We start from the raw sequence: 24,723 nt of genomic DNA, 5'->3' as shown, positions 1-24,723 counted from the left end.
CAGTCTTGTGCAGAAGTGCAGTTCTGCACAGCTTTAAGGCTTCACCACATACCTCATTCCAAAGTTTGAGATTCTGGGACATGTTTTAAATGCCGAGTATTTATTAATGCTTTTCCATGTATTATCTGCAACTGTTTAAACGGAACAATAAAGAAAATAAGTTGTTGGGCTGTGACCCAGAATTCTGAAGTAGCAAGCAGGGGATAATTGCCACCTCCCTGCATGTTCCCACTCCTGTGGAGATCTAGACAGAGAAAGTGATCTGACTTGAAGAAAAAAAGTTTAAAAATCCATGGGATTATTTCCAGCTTTATCAACTCCTTGGTCTGGTTCACAGCAAAGCCTCTCAGGCAGCTGCACCAATCCTACTGAGGAGATAATGTGCTGTGACAGGAGTCACTGGTCCTGAAGGCTTTCTTTTATGAAATAGGTCTCAAGTCTGTCTACAATTTGAGCAAAGATGAACTCTAAAATCCTCTGGTCTCTTAAATGATCAGTGTATGAAGTCACACTTCATAGGGAGCAGGGCATCAAAAGGAGGGACTATGAGTGAGAGATTTATTTGCGTAACTTGTAACTCTTGTTTGTTTAGCTGTTATTTGGTCGATTATCTGTGAAGTTTTGGTCAATTACTGATCAATTTTACATTTGTAACTGATTCCTATCAACGCTCAGTCCTGTTTCCTGCTTACTTAGTTTCTGGCTTCACTTCCAACTTCACTAGTAAAGTGCAATTTTACCATCTGTGTAGAATGTTTAGTTGCAATTGCGTAAGATACTCATATAATTTAATTTCATAATGATACCAAAACTTTATAATTACATCCTATTTTGACTTGTGGTGTAGATTTTGAGTTAGAATGGTAATTTTTAAATTGAATAATGACAACTCATATTTAAAAGTGAAGAGAAAATAAAACAAATATAAATACAAATTAAACAGTTGGGATTTCATGCACCCTCAGCAAGTTTGTTGATGACACCCACCTGTGTGGTTCAGTTAACACACTGCAGGGAAGAGATGTCATCCTCAGGGACTTTGACAGTCTCAAGTGGCTCCATATGAACCTCATAAAGTTCAACAAGCCAAGAGGAAGGTCCTGCACTTGGGCCAGGACAATCCCAAGTACAAATACTGGCTGGATGGACAAGGATTTAGAACAGCCCTAAGGAGGAGGGCTTGGGGATATTGGTGGTTGAAAAGCTCTGAGTGACTTGGTGCAGTCACAGCCCAGAAAGCCAAACATGTCCTGGCCTGGATCAAAAGAAGCATAGCCAGCAGGGCAAGGGAAAGGGATTACTGCGTCCAGCCTGATGTTCCCTAGCTTAGGAAGGGTATAGGCTTGTTAGAGTGAGTTTAGAGAAGACACACCAAGAAAATCAGAGGGCTGGACCAACTCTCCTATGGAGACAGCCTGAAAAGTCTGGGAATGCTCAGCCTGGAGAAGAGAAGGCTCTGGGGACACCATATAGCAACCTTTCAGTAGCTAAAGGAGGCCTGAGAGACAGCTGGAGAAGGACATTTGGAAAGGGTATGTAGTAATAGGGGAAGGGGGACTAAATTTAAACTGAAAGAGAGTATGTTTAGATTAGATTTAGGAAAAAAATCCCACACTGTGGGAGTGGGAAGGGATTGGAACAAGTTGTCGAGAGAAGTTGTGGATGTCCCATCCCTGGAAGTGTTCAAGGCCAAGTTGGATGGGGATTTCAATGCCCTGATCTAGTGTGTGGCATCCTTGCCCATGACAGAGGGGTCCTTTTCAACTCAAATCATTCTATCCTTCTATGTTTCTACAAAAAGAAAAGACAGTGGGTGCTGATCTGCAGGCCTGATTACTGCTGAAGACTTTGTGGTTTTTTCCTGTCGGGTGTCATTGGATTGATACCTGAATGTAGCTCAGTTTAGCCAAGATTAAACAGCCTAGAGAGCTCACCCTCTACCCTCCTGGGCTGCAGCACAAGGAGCGTTGCTGATGAGCAACAGAGATCTTTTTGTGCCTGTGATGGATACTGTGTTTTGTCCTCAGCCACCGGTCTAAAGAGCAGTGGCAAGTGGTTGCTTTTGAGAAGCAACTGCCAAAAATCAGCCAGCAGACAGAAGTTCTAACCTGTGTTGAACCTCCTTTTTTGGTCAGTTATGCTTTGTGTCTGAACTGTCTCATCTGATGCTTTAATCCCACCTTGCTCCACTTTTTCAAAGACAGTAGAAGTAAGCTGTCTTTCTTTTTTTCCTTCCTTCTTTCCTTGTTTCGTTCTCTTTTGCCTTTTTCCTAAGTCACAGAGTTCCAGCAGGGGTTCTTGAGGCACTTCACTGTGTGAAACTTTAACAGTGGTTGGTAGTGGAGACTTTTGTAAAAAAGAAGCAGAGCTAAAAGCTTTTATTTTCATTCAGGGCTCCAAAGAAAGCATGCAAAGGATTTAAAGGGGCCTCAGAACAGATGAATTTCTAGGACAGACTCTCAGGTGCCTTGCACCATCTGTGTACACTAAAAGGCTTCACAAGCACTTGCATTGTATTCTTCTTACATTGCAGGGCAATAGTTGGTCATCTGTTGATCCAGAAAGCTGAGGGCTTTTATTATATCTGTGATAATATATTGTATTCTAATACATATAACATAACATAACATAACATAACATAACATAACATAATATAACATAATATAATAATTCTGATATAATCTCAGCAATTTAGGCACTGAGGCAGTACCCTTACCTTTCTGCACTGGATGGCCTGTATTTTACTGAACATGGAAACCATTCAGAAACAGAAAAGGTCTGCTCAATACAGTTTTTATTCTCCCTGCACATTTTTATTTAATTCCTTAGATATAATTTTTGCTATGAACTACTTGGAGAATGAGAACTATCATGTATACATTTTCTCATGTTTTCTGGTTCAGACCTGTGCTACAAGTGGAGGCAATGAGGGATGTTTAATACAGCAATATGACATGATGGGTTTCTAGTGTATCCTTTGGGCATACCATATGGTGAAGTTTCTCTACAGCTTCCTAAATGATCTATTTTTCTTTTTATGACTCCTGCTGAAAATGCCTACCTGAACAGGAAACTGTTTACAGAAGAACAGGAGGGCAACAAGAGAAAATTGGGGCAAGTGTGTATGTGTGTGTGTGTGCGTGTCTGCTTCTTCATTAAGGAATGTTCTTGTGGAGATGTGTGTGGTTTTGGTTTATTTATTTGTAAAATTCCCCAATTAATTTTTTCAAGTGAAAAAATCAAGCTAAAAATTTCTGATGATATATAGCAGGCAGCAGAAGGGAAGGGAAAGTAAAAAGTGCACTAAGGTGATAATAAGTATATTAAGTATAATAAGTACTTGGCTGCACATTTTGAGCCCAAGGCCTTAACTGTTTGCATTAGTACAGATTCTTGAGTTCAGCTTAATTAAGTTTGCATAAGCAATAAACAGTATAGATCTTTTTACTTCTGTAGTGCTTTGCAGAAGATATGAAAATAATTTTTGATTGGTTATTCAACCAGATGGTCTTGCAACAACTACCTGGTCTTTTATGAAGTTCACTTTTGGTTAGGAAGCTGGAAAGCTCCACAATTAAGCTTCTGTAAATTACTAAAACAGGCAAAGTATATGCCTTGTAGTCTTCCATTTAACTCTTCCAATAGTTTCCTATTTTACTTTAATGATTCTTTGATAGCATTGAGAGTGTGTCATAGGTTTTGTTCTGGTAGGCTTCCTGATTTCTCTTGTATTCAAATGGATCCTGATCTGCTAACATCGATGCAATTCAGGCATTTTTGTAAGGAATTCTGGAATTCTCACAATTTTAAAATTTACACCTTATGCTGGTTTCTGATCTTCTGGGTCATGTTCCCACTATTCTTGGTAACAGTATTCTCATCCAAGTCCATCTGTGTCCTCATTGTTTTCAACCATGCTGTACACCTGGCTCTGAGCAAAGAGTGAGGCTAATCAGAGTGTGAGTTGGGTTTGGGAGTGTGCTGTACAAAACTACTTCTAAGTCCTGCCATCCTTTCAGGGCATTTTTCTTAGTAAGGAAAGGTCCCAGTAGCTCTTTCAGGTTGAAGGTTCTCTCCTCAGCAGAATCAGCTGCCTGTTGCCTAAAAGCTCTTATTATTACTTGTCAAGACCCTAATTCTCACCTCATCCTACATTATTTGCACATGACAGGCCTTATTCTTCATTCTTCTGTAGCTCTTTTTTTTTGCCATATAAATGCACTATTAAGTCAGCCTATTTCCCCAGCTGAAAGCGTTCATGGCATGAGGCTCTGATTTACGTCTGTGTCAGAGAGACTCTGGAAATCTTAGAATTTGGCCAGGCAGAGGGGACTTACAGACCCACATTCTTCCTATCTTTGCCTTTCCTGGTGAGCAGTATTCTGTCTGGACAGGGAATGAGTGTTATTCATGGTTAGGGTGCTATTCAGAGGAGGAAAGAAACACTAAGTAATGTATTTTTTATGGCTTTTATGTTTGTTTTTCTACTTGATTTAGGCCTGGGATTTACTAATACATCACCAACTCCCCTTCTCTTTGTATCTTTTGCTACAAGTTTTCCACACACAACATCATTAGGTCTAAAATTTCCTGATGTGTTTCTTTCCATAGTAGGATAACTTGAACTGACATTATGTCGCTCTGATATTGATTCATAATAACAGTGTCAGAAATGTTGTCATTATTCTGGCATTGCAATATCATCTTTTAAACTTTCCAGGTCTTTTTGAAGTTGTTTTTCATTCAAAGAAAATTAAAACTCATAGAAATGTGTCTGACCACATTTCCCTTCCCTATGTCTTCCACATTAATTGTTTTGGAGCATGGATCTATAAAGAGTACACACAACCCAGAAACCCACACAAAAATGTTCTGGAGGGCTCAGTCTGAAGGGGTTTTCCTTTCTTCCTCAATTTTATCAAAAGTCTTCTTGATTCACATATACATTAGCCAAAGTGTTCCCAATTAGAGTTTTAGGGTTTATATTACCATAAAATTTAGGATGTGCAGCTGAATTAAAGTACAGTGCAGATAACACAGGGAGGCAGAAGGTCCAGAGATGCCTTGCTTTATTAGCTCTTTTCATTAAATTGGCTTTGTCTCCTGCTACTCCCCAATGCTATTAACATGAAATTTTAACCATGAGTTACTTGTACAGACCAGAGCAATAACTTGTTGCAAATGTAAGAATGTTTTACATAATCACATCTGCCTTTCTTTCCAGCAGAATCATTTTATTCCTAGGAGTGTGGAATGTGCCAAACAATGCAGAATCATAACATTTTCAACTTCTGTTATGGATGTAGGCACTAAAGTGAAGGTGGCATGGCCTCAAGGAAAAAAGTGAGCCCCAGACTAGCATTCTTCAGCTGATGAGTCACAGCTCCTTTGAGATGGTCTGAAGAGATACCAGAGGCACTGTGAAGCACTGAAAGTTTTATTACAAATCTAAAGCAAAGAACATTTCATTCTCTGTTCCTCTGCACACTGTTAGCTTTCACAGGCTAGAGTTCTCTGTCAGCTTCCTGATTTGGTGATATAATTTTTTTTTACTTTGTCTGTGATATAATTTCACCTATATTTTTACAAAAAATGTGAAGTGTTTTGCTAGAGTATGAGATAAGGAGATTAAGTCTCCTTATACACTAATGGGGAATTTAGTTACTTTGAGTGCTTTTTCCACCAAACCATAAGGTACAAATAAGGTCATGATTGTTCCCAAGTTGTTGCCTCATGAAAACCTGTACAATGCCAATATCTGCAAGATTAGAAAGTAGACTCCATGGGTAGTGGCTCACAAAGTGTCCCAAAGTATTCTTCCTGTTGATCTGAAGCATTCTTTTTTGGGGATAGGGACACATTACTTCAAGTGTCTTAACTTCAGTGAGGAGGAGTGACAATGACCTCCTCCAAGTTATCCTGTATTCTGATGGATTCAAGGTAGGGGCCAATGCTCAGATTCTCTCTGTGACCCTATTGCTTACTCCAAAACTTTTGATGTGACATTAATTTTCAAACAATTTTCAAATAATTGAAATTTTCTTCTCAACAAGTTCAATATTTATTGACAAGTATTAATGAAACAAAAATGAAGAAAACTTTATTGTATTATAGCTGTTAAGTATAAAATGGACAAACACTAAGCCACTTGCTTTCCAGTCTGATGAGACTCCACCTAGAGTATTGAATCCAGCTCTGGAGTACTCAGCACCAGAAAAACTTGGACCTGTTGGAAAGAGTCCAGAAGAAGGTCACTGAGATGATTAGAGAGATGGAACACCTCTCATCTGAGGAAAGGCTGAGAGAATTGAATTTGCTCAGCCTGCAAAAGAGCCATCTTAGGCCTGACCTAACTGGAGCCTTCTGGTACCTGAAGGGAGACTACAGGAAAGAGGGAGGGTGACTTTTTGCAAGAGCATGTAGTGACATGAAAAAGGGGAACGGATTCAAGCTAAAAAAGGAGTAAATTCGGAGTAGATATTAGGAGGAGGTAATTGTCTGTGAGGTTGACGAAGCACTGGAACAGATTGACCAGAAATGGATGCCCCATTCCTGGAAATGTCCAGGACCAAGCTGATGGGGCTCTGAGCAACCGGGTCTAGTAGGAGGTGTCCTTGCCCATGGATGATCTTAAAGGTTCTTTCTAATACAAATCATTCTATGGTTATAAAAGTGTTATATGAGATGTAGCATTTTGAGTGTTAAGTCTGGCAAATAATCTGAAACACAGTCCAAACTGTTGCAATGACCTTGCCAACTGATTGAAATGCTTTGGCATGCTCAGAGAGCCCCATTTGTTTCAAGCAAATGAATGTTTATCAGTGTGGCAAGGAAGAAAGACAACTTACTTTTGCTTCTTTTGAATAAGGGAGGAGGAGGCAGGACTTAAGTTGGTCATAAATATGTGGTTACTTTCCCCTAATACAGAAATCAAAGAAGTCTGTACTGCAGGTGGGAAAGAATAAATCTAATTCTAATTAATAAAGAATTAATTAGAAATTGCTCATTTGCTCATTTAAATGCAATTGATTTTTCTGAATTTCAACAGCTCAAAACCTTCTCAAATGCCTTTAAATATGGGAATGTCACACTGTGTCAGACTGGAGGCTCTGGGAACTGAATTCAAGATCCTGATTGTTGGAATTCAGTACTGTGGAAACTCATGTATGAGCTGAAATGGGGATGAGTTAAAGCAGACAAGAGTAATTCCTGAAAAAGGGAAAATTTGGTTTCATGTTTGCTGCTAGTCCTTCCTAGATTTTCAGCATTTAGGGTTATTGACGCTGTTTTACGCCACAACGACACAGACTCCAAGATTCAGAAGGCTGAAAATGACTCCTTTATTTCTGGGGTGTGTTTCCCACTTATACTATTCTACACAGACCAATTTGATTGCTGAAACAAAGGCAAACCTCTTCAATCACATTGGTCAGACCAGAGGGACATCAAGAAGTCCCTCCTAGGAAAAGGAATGAATAACAAAGGTACAGTTACAAAAACACTGCTCCTGTCTAAAGAAAATTCCCTGGGAAAAGAATTTCAGAAAACCAAACATCTCAGGCACGAACCAGGGCTACAGGTTATGCCACGTCTAATGACCCAGAGCAATGCACTAGGTTATCTGAGCTACTGAGGAAGGCCAGCTGTAGTGGCAGTGACTTAGGCTAACTGTAACTTTTCCAGATCTGACTGTCTCACCCAAATATAATGAGGGTGACAAAATGCTTGGAGGAGGCATCCTATCTCCACCTAAACACTTCAAATGATTTTTAGAAGGAAACCGTATCATAGGAAGCATAAGCTTAACCACTGAAATTGTTCGGAGCAAAGGCATTGGAGAAAATACTTTACATGAAAATGTAAAGATTGATTGTTCCTTTCTCAGTTGTCAGGCACCTAAGCTGTTGCTTAAAGAAGACTCAAAAATTACCTAGTCCCACATTTCATCACTTATGCTTTATTTATTTAGACTGCTAAAATATTCACTGATACCGCTCTTCCTCCATTTCTAACAATTCTTTAAAAAGTTAGGCTTTTTAAAAATAAAAAATGAGACTTATTTTTGATGCCTCGGTGTAGGTGCTGAGTACTGGATAAAGAGATCAAGCTGAAACCCATCTTGTTCTAGTGTAGCCTGTTACTCTTCAGCTACAAATAGATTCTATTTATTATAAGCATATTACCATATTATAAAGATATGTTGTTATTATTATTATTGCCCTTGCAAGCTGTTGCTCAGTGAAGTGCCAGACTGGGTGTTTTAGCAACCCAAGCTGTCATCAAGCTTAGAAAAGCCAAGGACAGATATTCAGACGCTCATGGCTTCTATCTTGACACGTGAATGCGGGGTCACTGGCAGCCACATTCCTGCAAAGTGTTGGGATGTGCTAATTGATAGCAGCCAGAAGCAGCCCAATTTCTGTAAGCAAGGAAATGAGAACAAGCTGTCATTACAAGTATTGAAATGTTTACACTGCTGGATAACTTTAATGGCTAAAGCAACTCACTTTCTCTGTGGTTTGGAGGTGCATATTTATATCTGCAGCTTGTAATTACAGCTTGTTTTTGCTGAAAACATAACCCTCCCCCCCCCCCCCCCCGCCCCCCCTCCCCAGGGCTAAGCTGTCACAGGAAGTTTTACAAGTGAAACAAAGATTGCTAGTAACATAGTGGTAATTGAATGGGTTTATCACTTAAATATTAGAGGAGATACAGTGGTACGCTACAAATGGAAGGTTTGTGGATAAAAGGGTGTTTTCAAAACTAAAGTTTGATATGTCTGCAGCAGCTTATCAAAATGAGCGTTATGGTTTGAGACAATGTTTTAAAGGGATCAAAATACTAGTAGCTACCAAAGGAGAAAAGGATAAACATTAAATCAAAATTGTATTATGCTGATTTATTACTAGCAGCAGCTCAATTTCTCCTGTGTAATGTAGTACAAAGCAGCTGCAGCTGCTGGTTACTAGTGTATACTGGCCAGGGAACAGCTAACAACCTCTAATTGCAGCAATGGCTTAACTCCCATGTGATGAGTGAAAAATGAGCTAAGTTCTTCCTGATAATTACGTGTGATTCTCTTTTCCTTACTCCCTAGGAGAGGAGTTGTTAGCATCAGTCAAAGGTGGTAGCTTTTCCTCTCTTGGGGACAAGGAGTTTTACAAAGGCAATGAAACTCAGAAAAGGTCAGGTTTGCAGGGAGCTTGAGAAAATCTGACTTACAATGAAGAGGCTCTTTCAGTGGGCAAGTCAGAGCACCTGTGTTTCAGCGCCTGCTCTCAAATGCACTTCTGAGAGCATGTTTTCCTTCTAAAGGGGCTGCTCAGAATATTTGCATCCCTGGGTTAAAGAAAGCCTTTTTAAATGGTCTCACCTCACACTGGATTCACTACTGTGACACTTTGATTAATGTTTTGGTTTACTCTTTTTGAGTCTTAATGAAAAAAACAGATTTCTTCTAAGAACGCAAATTTACCTCTTTTCCAGGCAGAGAAATTATTTTGTCTTTGAAAGCACAACACTGATAACAAATGGCTCAGTAGGCTGGAAAGGAACAGGTCTCTGGGCTTCTTTGCTTCAGCAAGCTGCCTTGACTTTGGGTGATGAGCTGATGCAGAAATTATAGAACTACTCTGACACTTTTTCACCCTCATGATAGAGTTAGCAGCCTTGGCTCGTGGCTCATTAGTCAAAGGCTGCATGCTCTGTTACTGATCCCCTGTGGGCTGTGTTGCATCTTACATGTGAGAAGCTGTAGTAGTATTGTGTGCTTATTTCCCGGAGTGATACTGTACTCAGTCTGGGAAATCACAGGTTCAGTGGTAGTTGGGCTCCCAAATGTGCAGAGTGAGTATTAAGATCTTCAAAATTCTCTCTGCAAGTTAAATGCATTGCTTAAAATTAAAGAAGAAACAGGAACTTATGTTAGGTAATTAGTTGAGTTTTTTGTTTGGTGGGGGCGGGGTTTGGGTTTTTGTTTTTGGCTTGTTTGTTTGTTTAGGGTTTTTTTTCAGTTTTTTGCAATTTTGGGCACCAAATTTTCAGGAAATCTTACTGTAATGCTAGGAAAATGCAATAAGAATAAAGTTTTCTCTTAGTTCTTTTCCTTAATTGCCATTGGTATAAGATCCCTTGATGCTGACAGAAAAGTAAAACATATTTATTTAGTCAGGGCATCTGAAACCAAGAAGGGAAGAACATTTCTCCATGAGCATACAGCACCTAAATCTGTGAAATCTTCATTGCAGACCACGGATTCTAAAAAAAAAAAAATATATATATATATATATATATTGTTAAAGTAGCAATGTCTCTTCTTGAATAGTTCAAACAACACAGGTGAAAAATGCTGTCTTCCAAAAGAGAATATTCAGTGTCAGTAGTCAACTTTGAATATCAAACATTTGTAAATAAAAGCTATGTTTTTAAATACATCATTTTTTCATTGTAAGAAAAATATTCTGGGTTCCTTATCTCTTTGAACAACTAAGCAAATATTTGGATTTTGTTTGATAATTTTTTCTCTTTATATAAACCCAGGATTTTAGAAGGTCTTTGGAAAAAGTTTAGCTTGATGCTGATGAAAAGCTGTATCCTCTTCATGGTATGACAGCCTGCCTCAATATGAAGTGAATTCTTAAATAGCTTCTAAAATTGAGGGCTTGGAGCACTGGGATGTAGAAACTGGTGGCTCTGCCAGAGAGATTGGGGTGGTTGGCAGCATTTGTGTAAGGAGAAGTTGATGATTTGGAGGAGATATTTTCTTATTTACTTTAAAGATTACAGCTGCTTTCACCACATTTGCTTGTGAAGGACTGTTAAGTGACTTACTGGTATCTTATGGGATGAGGTAGGATGAAACTCTATTCTTCAATGTCTTCTTTCCTCCTTTTTGGTAGATTTCAGGGGTATGGATAATTTTTTCCCCCAAAACATCATTCTAGTGAGGATAGGGCTGGTAACTGGTTAAGTTTTCACTTCTCTTCAAACAGAAAAGGAGCCATTTGGGAATTAGTGTGGGATGTAATTTTGGGGTCAAAAAAATCTGGTCAAATCTGTGCTAGACACTTTGACTATCCCCATAGTGAAGAGAGAGAGAGAGAGAAGCAGGCTTTGAAAGCAGGATAAGTTTAAACTAGGTCTAATATCTTGTCTTCTGGACCTGCTTATTACTTTTTTTTTTTTTTCCCCTTTTTTGTAGAGGTATGGGAAACCAGATTGGGCTTCTGGTGGATAGAAGTTAAATTAGATGAATCCCACCCTTAGGAAATATGTGATCTTTTTATTTTTAATCTATTGATAAAGAAAACATGTATAAATCCCTATCTTCCACTTCTAATGGATGATGCAGTAACTCGGTTCACAGAGAAGAGCAAAGCAGAGATATAAATTAGCTGTCTGAGGATCAACTCAGATTAACTGAGATTGTGATGATGGGTTGGGAAAGTAGCCAGAGGAGAAAAACTAATCTTAGCTCCTCTGGAGGAAAAATGTATCCACCATTAATTAATTAAGAGTACCCGCAGCTAAAATGTGATTGTAAACTCCCAGGTGCTGTTTGACAACTATGTCAGAGCAGAAACCCACACAGCCTTGAATTATTGGTGTTTGGCTAAAGAGCTGTGACCTTCTTTGTGGATACAGATATTGACAGTGTCATCCAAGTCCTAAGCTCTTAAATATTAAATTATTGCTAAACATTTGACATTTATAGAGGGATGCTAAAGGGGATTCTGGCAGTTTGATTATGAGGAGACTAACTTGATGGGAACATAGTTCTTCTCAGGTTTGTGCAGGCTTCCTACAAATCCCAGAGTGAATGAAAATATTTTTTGAAGAACAGCCTAGCTCTTGTTCTTTGCCATTATTGCTGTAGTTGGTATTTCTTTACATCATTGACTGAGACAGTATCAGTATTCAGGAATTTGGTACCACTGATATGACATTTCCAAAATTTGGTGATGTCCTTACCTTGATGAAAAAATCTTTTCAACACTCTTGAGTATCAAAAGGTGACAAAGGAGATGGGTAATTCTTTTCTGGAGCAAGTCAACTTCCTCGATAATACCTTTTGGCACTATCTAAATTTAATTATTTTTAAATCATGATTAGTTAGTAAGGGTGATTCTAGGAGTATGTTAAATTCTATAATTGAGTCTATCTGTTGTTCTAAATACATATGAAGGCTTTTTCTTTTAAATGACATTTCAAATCTGAATTTAAACTTAGATAATGTTTATTCTAAGTCTAAGCAGAGTGCATAAGATGTGTTCCTCATTGTAGACAGGAACCATTCTCAGACAAAAAGCAAACACTTCTGTCTACCCTCAACTGTTGCAATCAGATCCCTAGCAAAAATTCTACATCTCTGTAGAAGACACAAACTTCTGCTGCCACAACTTCACAGATGCCATGCTGACTTTTGTTGTACAGATCTCACAATAGTCAAAAAAATTCTCTTGAATGGTGACCAGTGAGTACTCCCTGGCAAGCAGTAGCTGCTGCATGATCTGTGCATTTACAGGTAGGATGAAACCGGGATGTTTGCCATAGGAAATCTCTGTGGTGACAGGCAGGAATTTTGCCAGCAAAACACTAGTGCATAATGGTAACAGTTGACATTGGGTGGTTGCTTTAGAAGAAGGGTAGCAGTCTTCACGTGAATATGGTGGAAAACAGCAAAATACAGTCTTACCACTATGTCATTATCTTTTGCTCTCAGGAAATGAAACCAGTTCAGATGTAGCAGGTTAGCAGTTCCCTTCTCTCTTCTCTCTCCTATCCTTTTTCAGAATACCATTGAGACTAAAAATGTTTGAAAAAAAATAAAAGGAAGGGTGAAAATGGAAAGGGCTGCTGCATAATGGTGTTTGGAACATTGTGCTTTACCTCATTAAAGGAAGCACAATAGAGACCAGGAACAGTATGGGGCTTCATTAGCTCTGGGAATATTGGTACTGGACTGTGGGGGGCTTTGTTAGGTTATTTTCAAAAGATCTTTCTTTAGGTCCACAGTTATTAAGCACCCTCAAATTTAAACAGCTGGTAATGTGAAAAGTTTGGCAACATCATCTGAATTGTATATGAAGCATTGCCTCTGGTTAGCAGCAGTAAAATGTTAATTTAGTCTTTCATAGAACATATTAGCATGATAACTCACAAAACACTTCTGGTATGTTAATTCTGAAATAAAAAAAATGAATTCTGATTAATGTCCAAATCAATATAAAAACTACTGCCTGCCTGAAATGAAATAACAAAGCTGATCAAAGCTGCCAGAACTGTGTGACAAATATATTAACAGCAATAGAGGCTATTTGGTTTTTTCCTCCTGTCTGAAACAGTGTGAAATTTAATTATAAACGGAACCTATTTAAACATGTAAAACTGCACAGTTAAACCTGTGTGTTCTGTCCTTACCTTAATCCTCAAATTATCTGATTTTGCTGTCAGACTTTGCAGCTTGTATTCCTAATGAGTTTTCACAACTGTTAACCACCTCTGAATTGACATTAAAGACATTCTAAAGAATTTTGCTAGTCATTACTTCAGTAAACTTTGCTTTATGTTGTTTGAGAAATTAAATTACTACCTTATGGTATATATGGTTCACAGGATGTGCAAGGTACTGGTGTGTGAAGAAGATCCCCACAGAGCATGTGTTAGGCATCCCATTTTGGCATGTTCCCTGTTTTGTTTGCAGTACATTTTTCTTAGTATTACTCTAGCTTTATCGCAAAATCATGCTACTTAACCATGTTAAGTAGCATGGGTTCCATCCTACTTAATGGCTTCCAGATGCATGTGGAAAATTGATATTTGCCTTGAAAAAACTGTGTGTCTGACAGCAGCATTAGAGAAAGAACAGTGAGGCATGCGAGAAAATATGTGGTACAAAATAAAGTATTATATGAAGGTGAAATACTTTAAATTTAATTTCTTAATATTAGAGACCAATGTAAGCTTTTTCAGATGTTGCTAAGACTGTAGAGTGCACAGGATTAAGCCTAGGTTGTACAATATGTTATAGAGGCTTGTCGAGTGATATTCGCAGACATGGAGTGCTTAAGGCCTGGTACAGAGAAAATTCTGCTTTAAGCTAGCACTTGAGAATGCATGTGTTTCAGCAGTGCCTGTGGGTCTTGAATCAGCAACAGTGGCAGTGCATGTGCTCTCCTCAAGAACCCTTTGGGGTATTGCATTAGGCAGCATAATGATGATTGTACAAAAGCCCTAACCCTCCCATTCACACTTTCCAAAAAATTATGACACCACATCATTACCATGTTACAATCATTTCTTGTAATTTACTTGGAAGAATGTGTGATAAATCTTATTAATGACATGTTAACACATCTGCATGCAATTAATTCTGTGCCCTATAATTATGGTATAGAATATAAAAGTATAACACTATAAAGTACAGTAATATAATTACATTGCAGCTTATTCAAGCCCCAAGTCAGCAAAAAGTCTGTCATTGATGTCAGTGATGAAGTGGAAGGTAAATGAGAATATTTTTGTATTCTCATGGTGTGGTGCTATCAGGAGGGAGAATGGTTTAAATTAATCTGCAGGTCAGACCAGCAATTCAAACACAGGTGTGTACCCTCTGCTCTAAAGAGGGGAGGGGTCTCTCTGACAGGATGAGCATTTAGGAAGTCATTAAAATGAAGCTGATCAGTGCGGGACATCTTGGAAAAAAATCTCCTGTGCTCAGAGTAGGAAATCCTTTCAGGGATAGATTTGGATGTTGGGGATGAGAGTGCCCACACAATGGTCTTGTGAGTGATTGATTACTGATATTAAGTAGTAGGATTACTCCACCAGGAAACATTTATCTTTTTTAATTTTATACTTATGCCCGAAAAGAAAGTGTTTCAGAAAGGTGTGTTTGGGCCCTTTTTCCTCCACTTTTTTTTTTTTTTTTTTTTTTTTTTTTTTTTTTTTTTTTTTTTTTCCTTCCCCAAAGGGGTTAGACAATTTCATTCAGCTAAAAAAAATCTTGCATATATATAATGTACCTTACTTCCTCAGCAGAAGCAAGGATTCAACAGTAGGTCCTTTTGAAAATGTCACCCATACTCCTGAAGGAATTTCTGGGACTATGGATGCCATAGCAAACAAGAGGAGTATCAACATTTGAGATGGTTTTCAAGCATATATTCTTGCTTTGCTTCTTGGGGGTACAAAAGCAGATCTATCTTTCTAGTAAAAGGAAGGAGTCCTTCACTTTGGCCCATGGGCAGGAGATGTATGAGGAAGGTTACTTTGAAAAAAACCCAATCCCTTGATAACTACTGCTCTCTGATGCCAGAGGCAGAGAGAAATGTGTTGTATAGGTTATGAATCCTGTCTTTTCTATATTTTACCCTTTTTGCATCATGCCTAGTGATTTAACAGATGGAGAATCATAGAATGGTGTGGGTTGGAAGGGACCTTAATGACCATCTACTTCCAACACCCCACTACACACACACACACACACACACACACACACACACTGGTCAGGACACCCTCTGCTAGACCAGGTTATTTAAAATGTCATCCAGCCTCTCAGCCTTTCCCCATAGAAGAGCTGGTTTGTCCCTCTAATCATCTTCATGTCCCTCCTCTGGACTTGCTCCAACAGGTCCATGTCCCTCCTGTGCTGGGGACCCTAAGGCTGGATGCAGTACCTCACATAGGAGGTTGCCCAACTCAGGTGTTGCACCTTGCACTTGGCCTTGTCAAATCTCATAAGGTTTCCATGAACCCTCCTCTTGAGTTTGTCCAGGCCCTTCTGGATAGTATCCTGTCCTTCAGGCATGTCAGATGCACCATTCAGTTTGGTATCAACTACAAATTTGCTGAGGATGTTCTTAATATTTTTGTCTTTGTCATTGAGGCAGACATTGAATAGCACTAATCCCAAAACAGATCCCTGAGGGTCCTGTCAGGACTCTGAGCAATTCACCACTCCCCTCTGGATGCCACCATCCAACCAATTCCTCATCCAAACATTCCACCCATAATATCCTTCTCTTTCCAATTTAAAGAAAAGGATATACTACAGGACTGTGTTCAAGGCCTTTCATAAATTCAGATAGGAGAAAACTGTAGCCCTTCCTTTGTCCACTGATGTAGTCATTCTATCTTAGAAGGCCACCATGTTGATCAGGAAAGGCTTATCCTTGATGAAGCCATGACAGCTGTCCTAAATCACCTCCCTGTCCTCAATGTGCTTTAGCACAGCTTCTAGGAGGATCTATTCCACAATTTTTTTGGGCATAAAGGGGAGGATGATTGGTCAATATTTCCCAGGGTCCACCTTTCTACCCTTTTTAAAGATGGATACTATGTTTTCTTTTTTCCCAGTAATCTGGGACTTCTACTGATTGCTATGACATCAAATGTGATGGAGAATAACTTGGCAATGACATCTGTCAATTCCCTCAGGACTCTGGCATGCATCCCACCAGGTCCCATGGGCCAATGTAGAATGCAACACCTCAAGTGGTCACGAACCAGTTCTTCACTCACAAGTGGGAAGCACTTTGCTCCCCCAATCCCCATCTTGCATTCCACTCACTTGGGAGGTGTGGAAACAGATGTTGTCATTGAAAACTGAGGCAAAAGTATTGTTGAATACCTCATCCAGTTCCTGATCCATTGTTTGCCGTTTGTCATGCCTTTTTATTGAGACGGGGTGGGGGAAAGTGGCAACAGGTGCCTTCTTTGACCTTCCTCTTCTGTCTGGCATACCTGCCCTTCTGGTTATCTTTTTTTGCATCCTTTGCCAAATTCAGCATCAGATACACATTGTTCTTTGTCACCCCACCCCTACATAACTGGACTGTGTCCCTAAACCCTTCCCTTGCTTCCACTGCCTGTGTGTTTGCTTCTTGCCCTTTAATTTGACTAGCAGGTCCATACACAGCCTTGCTGAGCTCTTACCTTCCTTGCTCAATTTCTTGTGTTGGGGAAGATGAAGGGCATGAGCAGAAAAATGAGAAACTGAGAAGCAAGTGAAAAAGCATGCAGAGAAGTGATCAGAACTTGGGTTCTAGGAAGACAATAAGAAAGAATTGAGAGAAAAGGGAGAAATAAATAGAGAATCAAGGAAGGGAGGAGGAAATTATGTACAAGTCTAAAGGGAAGGGGTTAAGGAAATGAAGGGAAAATAAGGTAACGAAAAGGAAAAAAGTACAACACAGAATAAAAAAAGAATCATACCAAAATTTGCCACTTTCTTAGATGTGGGGGAGGGATAAATAGCACTGTGGAGAACTATGGGGGAGAGATGAAACAGTAAGGGAAGAACATAATAAAAGAAGTGAGAGCTTAAGTAGAAACTGTGAAACTGTTTCTTTTGTAGAACAAAATTGCCAAGAGAGGCAAATAATTATATCTTTCAGTGCATTCAGTCATAGATTAAAAGCACTTCATTTTTCTTTTAAAGATATGACACTTTTTTTTTTACATTCAAAAGTATCCCAAAGTGATAAACTAATATTCTAATTCTTCCTGACATGATTTTAGTGCTTAAAACCCCCCAACCAAACAGTTACTAACACTCCTAATTTTTTCCTTTTCTTCTTCCTTTTCTTATTTTCTTTGGCTTGCAGTAATTATATGAACAATTGGTGTTAAAAAAAAAAAAAACCCTCCTGGCCAAGTTGTCTCAGCCTTGACAATAGAAATCTTCTTTTAGGTGTGGGACGTAGAATGTTGAATTTATTTCTTTTTTTAGCATCTCTCTTGGATTGTCAGTGTGGATTCCACTAGCAAAAGCTGTAGCAGCATCAAAACTGTCTTTCCTCTTCATCTCAGCCTCAACTGTCTCTTATATGTCATTTCTTGCAGTGTATGGAATCGAGCTATTGAACCTGTGTCGAGTAAGGCTTCTTCCCTTGCCCTAATCACAGTACTCTGTTCAGGATATAGAGGGGACAGTCAGTGCTGTGGCATTGCTGGGAAAGGAAACCATGGCCCCAGGGGTCCAAAATGGGATCCTGGCCCGTGGACAGGGGGGATGGAAGAACAAGGAGGAGGGCTAGGGACAGCCAGGCCTGGATGTGCCTGGATCTGGGACTTGGCTGATGTTTTGCTTCAGTTTTACTGAAATGTAGACAGATTTTCATAATGCAAATAAAGATAAGTGGTCATAACATCCCCTTTTTAAAATTTCTCTGACACCCAATTTAATTTCCTGTCTGTTTCATGTGGTTTCTAGAAAGTCATCTATATTCTTAGATACAGAATATGCTATATAGAACCCAGAAATAGATCTTTTACTTTTCTTCACACTGTTTATCAGGATGCAAATGATATTTTTATTCGTTTGAAGGTTTTGGTTCTTTTTCTCTTAAATTGATTTATTGGCTTTTTTTGTGTGTGTGTCTATGGCCAAAAAAGCATTCATTAACTGCAAAATGGATGGCTATAAAGTGAATTATTCTGATTTAAGTAACTTACATTAGGAAATCCATAGTCTTACTTGTACACTTTGTAAAAATTTTAGCCAATTTAGCAGACTCTCATTACTGCTGCTGTTGTTAGGGCTGATTCTTGAAGCTGTAGCTTACTCCAAATTTTAGATCAGAAGCCCCACTTAATACCAGCTGATACATGTGCCTACCTCCTTCATTAAATTGTTTTATCACTTTTTTACTGATCTAAGATATAATTAGTCCCACCAAACAACATATCCATAGTAATATATTATAAATTAGAGCATTCTTGCCCATGGTATCCAAATCTGCCAGTGTGGTTGGGCTATCATCTGCATTTGTTTTGTTCTTAAAGCATTAATTCAGTGGCCAGTCTCAACTATTTTCTTAATGAAGGCACATCTAAGAAATTTAAGCCTAAATTTAAAACTTGATTCCTTCATTCATCCATCAAAAATGGATGCCTATTAATTGATATAAGTGAAACTTATGATAAATATTCTGGAATATTTAACTATCCCTGTGATCTTGAATGTTTTTCTTGTAGCAGCAGAAGTCATTACTTTTTCAAGAATTAGTTGTATGTGGATAGTAACTAATCGTCATAATCCTAATTTTCAAATTTCTACTAATCTTTGAGACTGTGTCTCTCATTTTTAAAAAATGTTCTAACTTTACACATCACTGTGTAGAGGTATAGATCTAGGATAGGAAATAGATCCACTTTACACTGATTAACTTCAGGTGTCTCATCAGGCATCTTACAATGAAGATTAAGCAAAAAGGATCACCTTCCCAACAACTGATCTTCAAATAAGTGGTGGAACAATTTAGGCTAGGAGAATTCTGCTCCTCTGCACAAGAAATCAGCCACTTCGGTCCTACTCCTGCACCAAATAGGGAGGAAGCCCTTCCTATGCAGGCACAGCTATGGTACTCAGAAACGGAATTCTTATTCTGGAGGCTGTTGTTTTATCAGTGAATTAGAAGAATGGCCACCTCTTTGTGTTCACTTAAACACAGATGGAAATTTATTATTATTATTATTAATAATAACAACAACAACAACAACAACAATAATAATAATTTTTCCCCAGGTCCTTTTTTACTCGATGATGCTTCTTTCACCATTCTACTAGGAATTTTATGGATGTGAATTCCTCTTCTAGCAGCTGGACAAAATGGGGACAAGTCTTTGGGGGACATATTTTGCCAGACACCTTTTTTGCTAGTCTTTTAGTAGCTACAAAGTTTGCACATGTCTTTTAACTGGAAAAATGTAATAACGTGCCTCATGTTTTGTAATGCATGATCTCTATTCATACAGTATGGACTCCTCTCCAGCTGAGGTTTTCAGCTCCCCTGCTTTCTTCATATGGCAGGTCCTATAGTGAATTTTTGGCCTGAAAAGAAGGGAATAGGAAGGCAGAGCCCTTTTAAACAGGTGATTTCCTACAGAGGTAAATGGGTAGATAAAGAGCACTAGAAAGTTATGTTGCATAGTATGTATGATACTTGTCTCTAGTTCTCTGGATACTCATCGTAGACTTGCTTCTGTCCTGGGCAAGAGAAGCACTAGGCTGCTGTGTGACTTGTCCTGGAGGGATGGGAATCTAGGAATGGTTAGTGGTGATGTACTGAGACGTATGAAAAATTTATTACAAGCTAATGAGCACTCTGAGATCAGCTCAGTTCAGCACAGTGCTAATAATGCCAAGGTTGTGGTTTTGATCCTTGTATGGGCCTTTCACTTAAGGGTTGAACTTGATGATCCGTGAGGCCCTTCCAAATCAGGATATCTGTGAACTGTGGTATCTGTTTTTCACAAGGACAGTATTTTTTTTTTCTTTTTAGAGAGGAGAATTCTACAGGTGAACCAATAGATCCACTTAGCAGAAAGATATTAGGTCACAGTCTTGTGTGCAAAAAACCAAACCCATAACAACAAACCAGCAATATTCTGAATAATTTTGTGGAAATGGTCTGTCTGACTTTTTCCACCTGATAGTCATGAAATTCTACTTCTCTTTTCAAATCCTCAAGAAGGATAAAACTGACACAGCCTTCATTTTTCAAAGTTGTCTTGTCAACATCTTTAAAAACAATAAATGTTTCACCTCTGAAGTTGCCTTCTGTAATTATTTATCTGCTTTCTTTGCAGCTGTTGTATCTCCCTAAGACTGCAAAAATGGTGTTGCAAAAATGGCTTGACTGGGCTTCTACTGAATTGCATCAAGGTGAGGCTGAAGAAAGCAATGACACAAGCCTAGCTCCAGACTAAGAATAGTTATATATCAGCTCTGTTCAGCATCTGATAGGGATCAAATGCTGAAGTAAACCTAGTTGGTATTCTCCTGGACAATTTAAAATAATTGTTTGTGTAGAAGTCCAAAACTTTTTTTTTTTTTTTTTTTTTTTTTTTTTTTTTTTTTTGGTTGGTCTGTGTCCTCTCCATAAAAACTCAAACAAAAGAGGAACTATGTAACAAAATCTCTAGTTGGAAATTTGCCTTCATAATACCTGCGTGAAAAAAGTTATTCAAGACACATTACAAAATCTCTCTTCTCTGCCTAAAAGCTGCTGACAGATTAAAGAACGAATGTTTCTAGCTGGAGATGTATTTTATAGTAAGCAGACACTTTTGTTCTTTTATCTGTTTTCTTAAGGAGTGAAAAGGGAGGAAGACAAAGGAGAAAGTACTGGATTGTAGCAGATGTGAAAGTAAATAAGAGACAATGGCAGACAATGCCATTATACTAACTATAATGGTTACTACCTATAATAACTAAATAACAGACAATGGAAAAATATAATGGTTGTGCATTAATTCTAGTGGAATTCTAGTGGCAAATCTTCATGCAGTATCACTGGGTCATAGGCATTCAGCACAGGAATCAAAATCAACTAAACTGAGCAAGTAACAAAACTGTTGCAGCACTTACCTCAGATTGATGTGGTTCAGTCCACTGGCATACATCTTGAGCTGTGTCCTGGTCTCCCAGTATTAGGGTCACAGAATTTCACTTCATAGTACCAGTCCCTATAATATACACCTCTGAAAAAAAGAATTAAATCATGGCTCTGATGGCAAGAAAGAGTTAAATGGCTACGACTGTAGCTAACATACTGTTCTGTGTTTCTAGCTGCCTAAACTTCATTTCAAGCATCTGCTCCCTGGCATTCACTCAGTTCCAAAAACTATTATGCTGATAGCTGTTTGTCAAAGCACAAAGGGAGGAAGTATAAAACACAGTCAAAAAAATAAATAAGTAAAATTATGAACAAACAGATCATACATAAAACCGGAACATCAAGATATTCCCTGTCAGTGAGCTGGGGAAGATTAGGGAAATAGGAATAGTTCTAATTTTCTCTAGAGCTGTAAATTAATTGTGCATATATATATATTTATATATATATAAAAAGATTTTTTTCCACTTTATTTTTGACACTTTACTCCTATCTTCTCATCAGTTATTATTTTAAAGATAAATATTCATTATTGAAGTGCAATGAAACCATAGAAATGTGTGTTCTTCTTTACAAAGAGATATTTTTGGGCCAGTTACTCTCATACATATAAAATAACTGTCCGATTGTCAGTTTGGTTCTTCTTTCTCTGAAACAGTGGCATATTTGAGATTAATTATAGATTAAAAACAATATTACCCCACAGTTCTTACTGTTGACTTTTTTGAAGTGACTGTGTGAAGTAATAGATGAATTAATGAAATGATCTTATCTGTCTTCCCAATACATTCTTTCAATTCAGTGTCACCCTTTCTTTTTTTCTTTTTCCCAGTAAACGGAGGCCTCATAGAACAGAGAAGTACTGTACTGCCCGTGGGATTGCTAAGGGATGGGACAAAGGAAACATGTTTTGCTGAATCAGTGCAGAAATGTTCTTAATATTTTCCCATCAGAAAATGGAGGAATCATGCAGTGGCAAATTTTTAGGGGATTTGGGGGATGAAGAAACAGATCATGCCACTGTGTTTGAGCATCCCAACTGATGCTTACTATTGGGTAACAGATTTTGGCAGATGTTGATGAAACTGTGAATCGCTGGTATGAAGCTTTTCTGAAAACATATATTCTGTTATATTTCTGTTGTTTAAACATTAATTTTGCTTGGAAAGCCTCTCTTTATGCCTATCCTGTATTCTAGATTAGACCCTCAACTTGTTTCCTAGCCCCACAGCTTTAGAGAATGGCATATCTCTCCTCTGTTTGGAGTAACCTTTTGTATATCATCCCTTTCCTAGTCTTCTTTTATTTTCTTTTAACTTTCCTACTCAGATCTTGTTTTCCAAGATTCTTACTCTCGCATTTTACTTTATAATTCAATTATTCTAGGTATGACCTTTCATTAGTAGCTTTTGCAGTGTTGAATGAAAAGATGTAATTCATTGCCTTTTGTGGTGTACACAAAACTCATTCTAAAGAATGTCTCTTAAAATGTCATTTCCCTTATTTTCAGTAACATGGTTTTTTTTGATGTGCGTATTCCACTGTCAGAATTTTTTCTTCACTGTAGTTTTTGAGATAGCTGTTGCCCAACATAAATTTTTATATAAGATTTTCCTACTCAGATTAGTTCTTTACTCTTGTAATTATGGAACACAGTATTTATAATTTCCTAAATTTATAAGTATAATTTGAATTCCTATCCCACTTCCAAAGTCTTTGTTTTCTGGTTTGGTGTCATGCCCAGTTTTAAGATATGTACTTTCCTGTTGCATTGTTTATGCCATTGTCATAAATAGTAATTGGATAATAAATATCAAATAAGTGAGACCACTGTGTGAGCTAAAATACTCTCTTTACTTTGAGACTAAACTCAGTAACTAAACTCAGTCTTTCAAGTTGTTTTTCTTTGTTCTTTCTCTTTCTCTATGGCTATTACTACTCAAACTACTATCAAGCTAGCATTACTTTGATAACAAACATAAGCATTACTAAAGTCAAAAGAGATTGCATCTACTTTTTCCTATGTCTTCTAGGAAATTTGTCCTATTAAGGGGTAATAAGACCGTTTTGAATAAAAACTGGCGATGACTAACAAATGCTGGCAATTCATTATTAGTTGATTATTCTTGAGGTTCTTGCAAATTGATTTATAACATGGTTCCTATTATTTTTATGGGCATTGATATTACATATTCTGTTGGGCTTATGCCTTCTTTAAGCTTTCTTCTCCCTTTCCCTCCCTTTTCCCCTAATGGATACTTGTTTTTGCCTTTTTCAGTCCACTGAGTCTTTATGAGTCATCCAAGAAAACTGCTTAAATCAGTTGTCTAAGTGATTCTCATCAGGGAGTAACTTGAAAAATCTAAGTTATCTTCATATAATTGGTCTGGTTTTTTTTTACTGTGATATTGCCTCTTTTCTTCATCCTTGTTATCAACATTACCATGTTAAGTGAACTAAATGTGAACTAAGTTGTCTTTATGGAATAAAGCAACCAAACTGAAGCAAGAACACTCTGGCTTTCTCTGTCCCCTGCAATAGCTCGCCTTCGCCCTTTGACTAACAAGACCTTCTTTCTTTCATCCTGTTATTATATCTAATGCATTTCAGAGCATCTCCTGATTGCCTTTTATGTTTTATTCCAGCTGTATATCATTTTGTGCTGTAAGCTTTTGTGCCTATCCCTCCATCATATGCTATTCTTCTACATTGTTTTTTTGGCAATGAGTCCTTTTTTCAATCGAGCACAAGTTCTTTCCTTCTTCCTCCCTCCACTTCAACCACTGAAGAGCTTCCTCTGGAATTGGTGTCTTACCATATCCATCAGCCATTTTCTGTAATAGCATAGGTTATCTTCAGACTTTGCAGTCTTATTATAATCAACTACTCTATGGCACTAAGAAAATCTACAAAATCTATTATTAAAAAAAAATACATGAAATAAAGCAAATAATTCCCAAGGCTGTATCAGGAAATTATTTTAAATGATTATTGATAGTTGTATATAAAAATATCTATTAAAACATAGTATGATAGACACATCAGCCTAGATTCCATAAATTAAAGTAGTGCCTCTACCATCAATGGACAGTGGATGATATTAATTCTAGTGAATGAAAGTAGCCTTGCTCGTGGCTCAAGCCCTGCAGTGTGCATACTCCATGTAATGAAAAGGGTGAAAAAATAGTTAAAAGAATAAAGACATGAATATTACAACCAGTCTCTGAACATCATTTTTAACTAAGATTCTGAGACAGGACACTGGCTCAGGTGGTCTTGTGGGGCCATTTAATTTGTGTTTTCCTATGAGAAGCTTTGAAAT

General features: G+C 38.0%; 1 long non-coding RNA gene across 1 annotated transcript; it reads left to right on the top strand.

The window, feature by feature from the left end:
- The first annotated feature begins 1,128 nt into the window (after nucleotides 1-1,128).
- On the top strand, nucleotides 1,129-23,808 carry LOC136287758 (uncharacterized). The gene is made up of 3 exons (XR_010720308.1): nucleotides 1,129-1,532; nucleotides 20,593-20,668; nucleotides 22,234-23,808. It is a non-coding gene; the product is annotated as an uncharacterized lncRNA (long non-coding RNA).
- The last annotated feature ends 915 nt before the right edge of the window (nucleotides 23,809-24,723 follow it).

Source organism: Chamaea fasciata, unplaced genomic scaffold (genome assembly GCF_029207755.1).
Source record: "Chamaea fasciata isolate MVZ Bird 193981 ecotype frontalis unplaced genomic scaffold, bChaFas1.0.hap1 SCAF_3, whole genome shotgun sequence".
Classification (NCBI taxonomy): Eukaryota; Metazoa; Chordata; class Aves; order Passeriformes; family Sylviidae; genus Chamaea; species Chamaea fasciata.
This window is presented reverse-complemented; position numbering and strand designations above follow the sequence as displayed.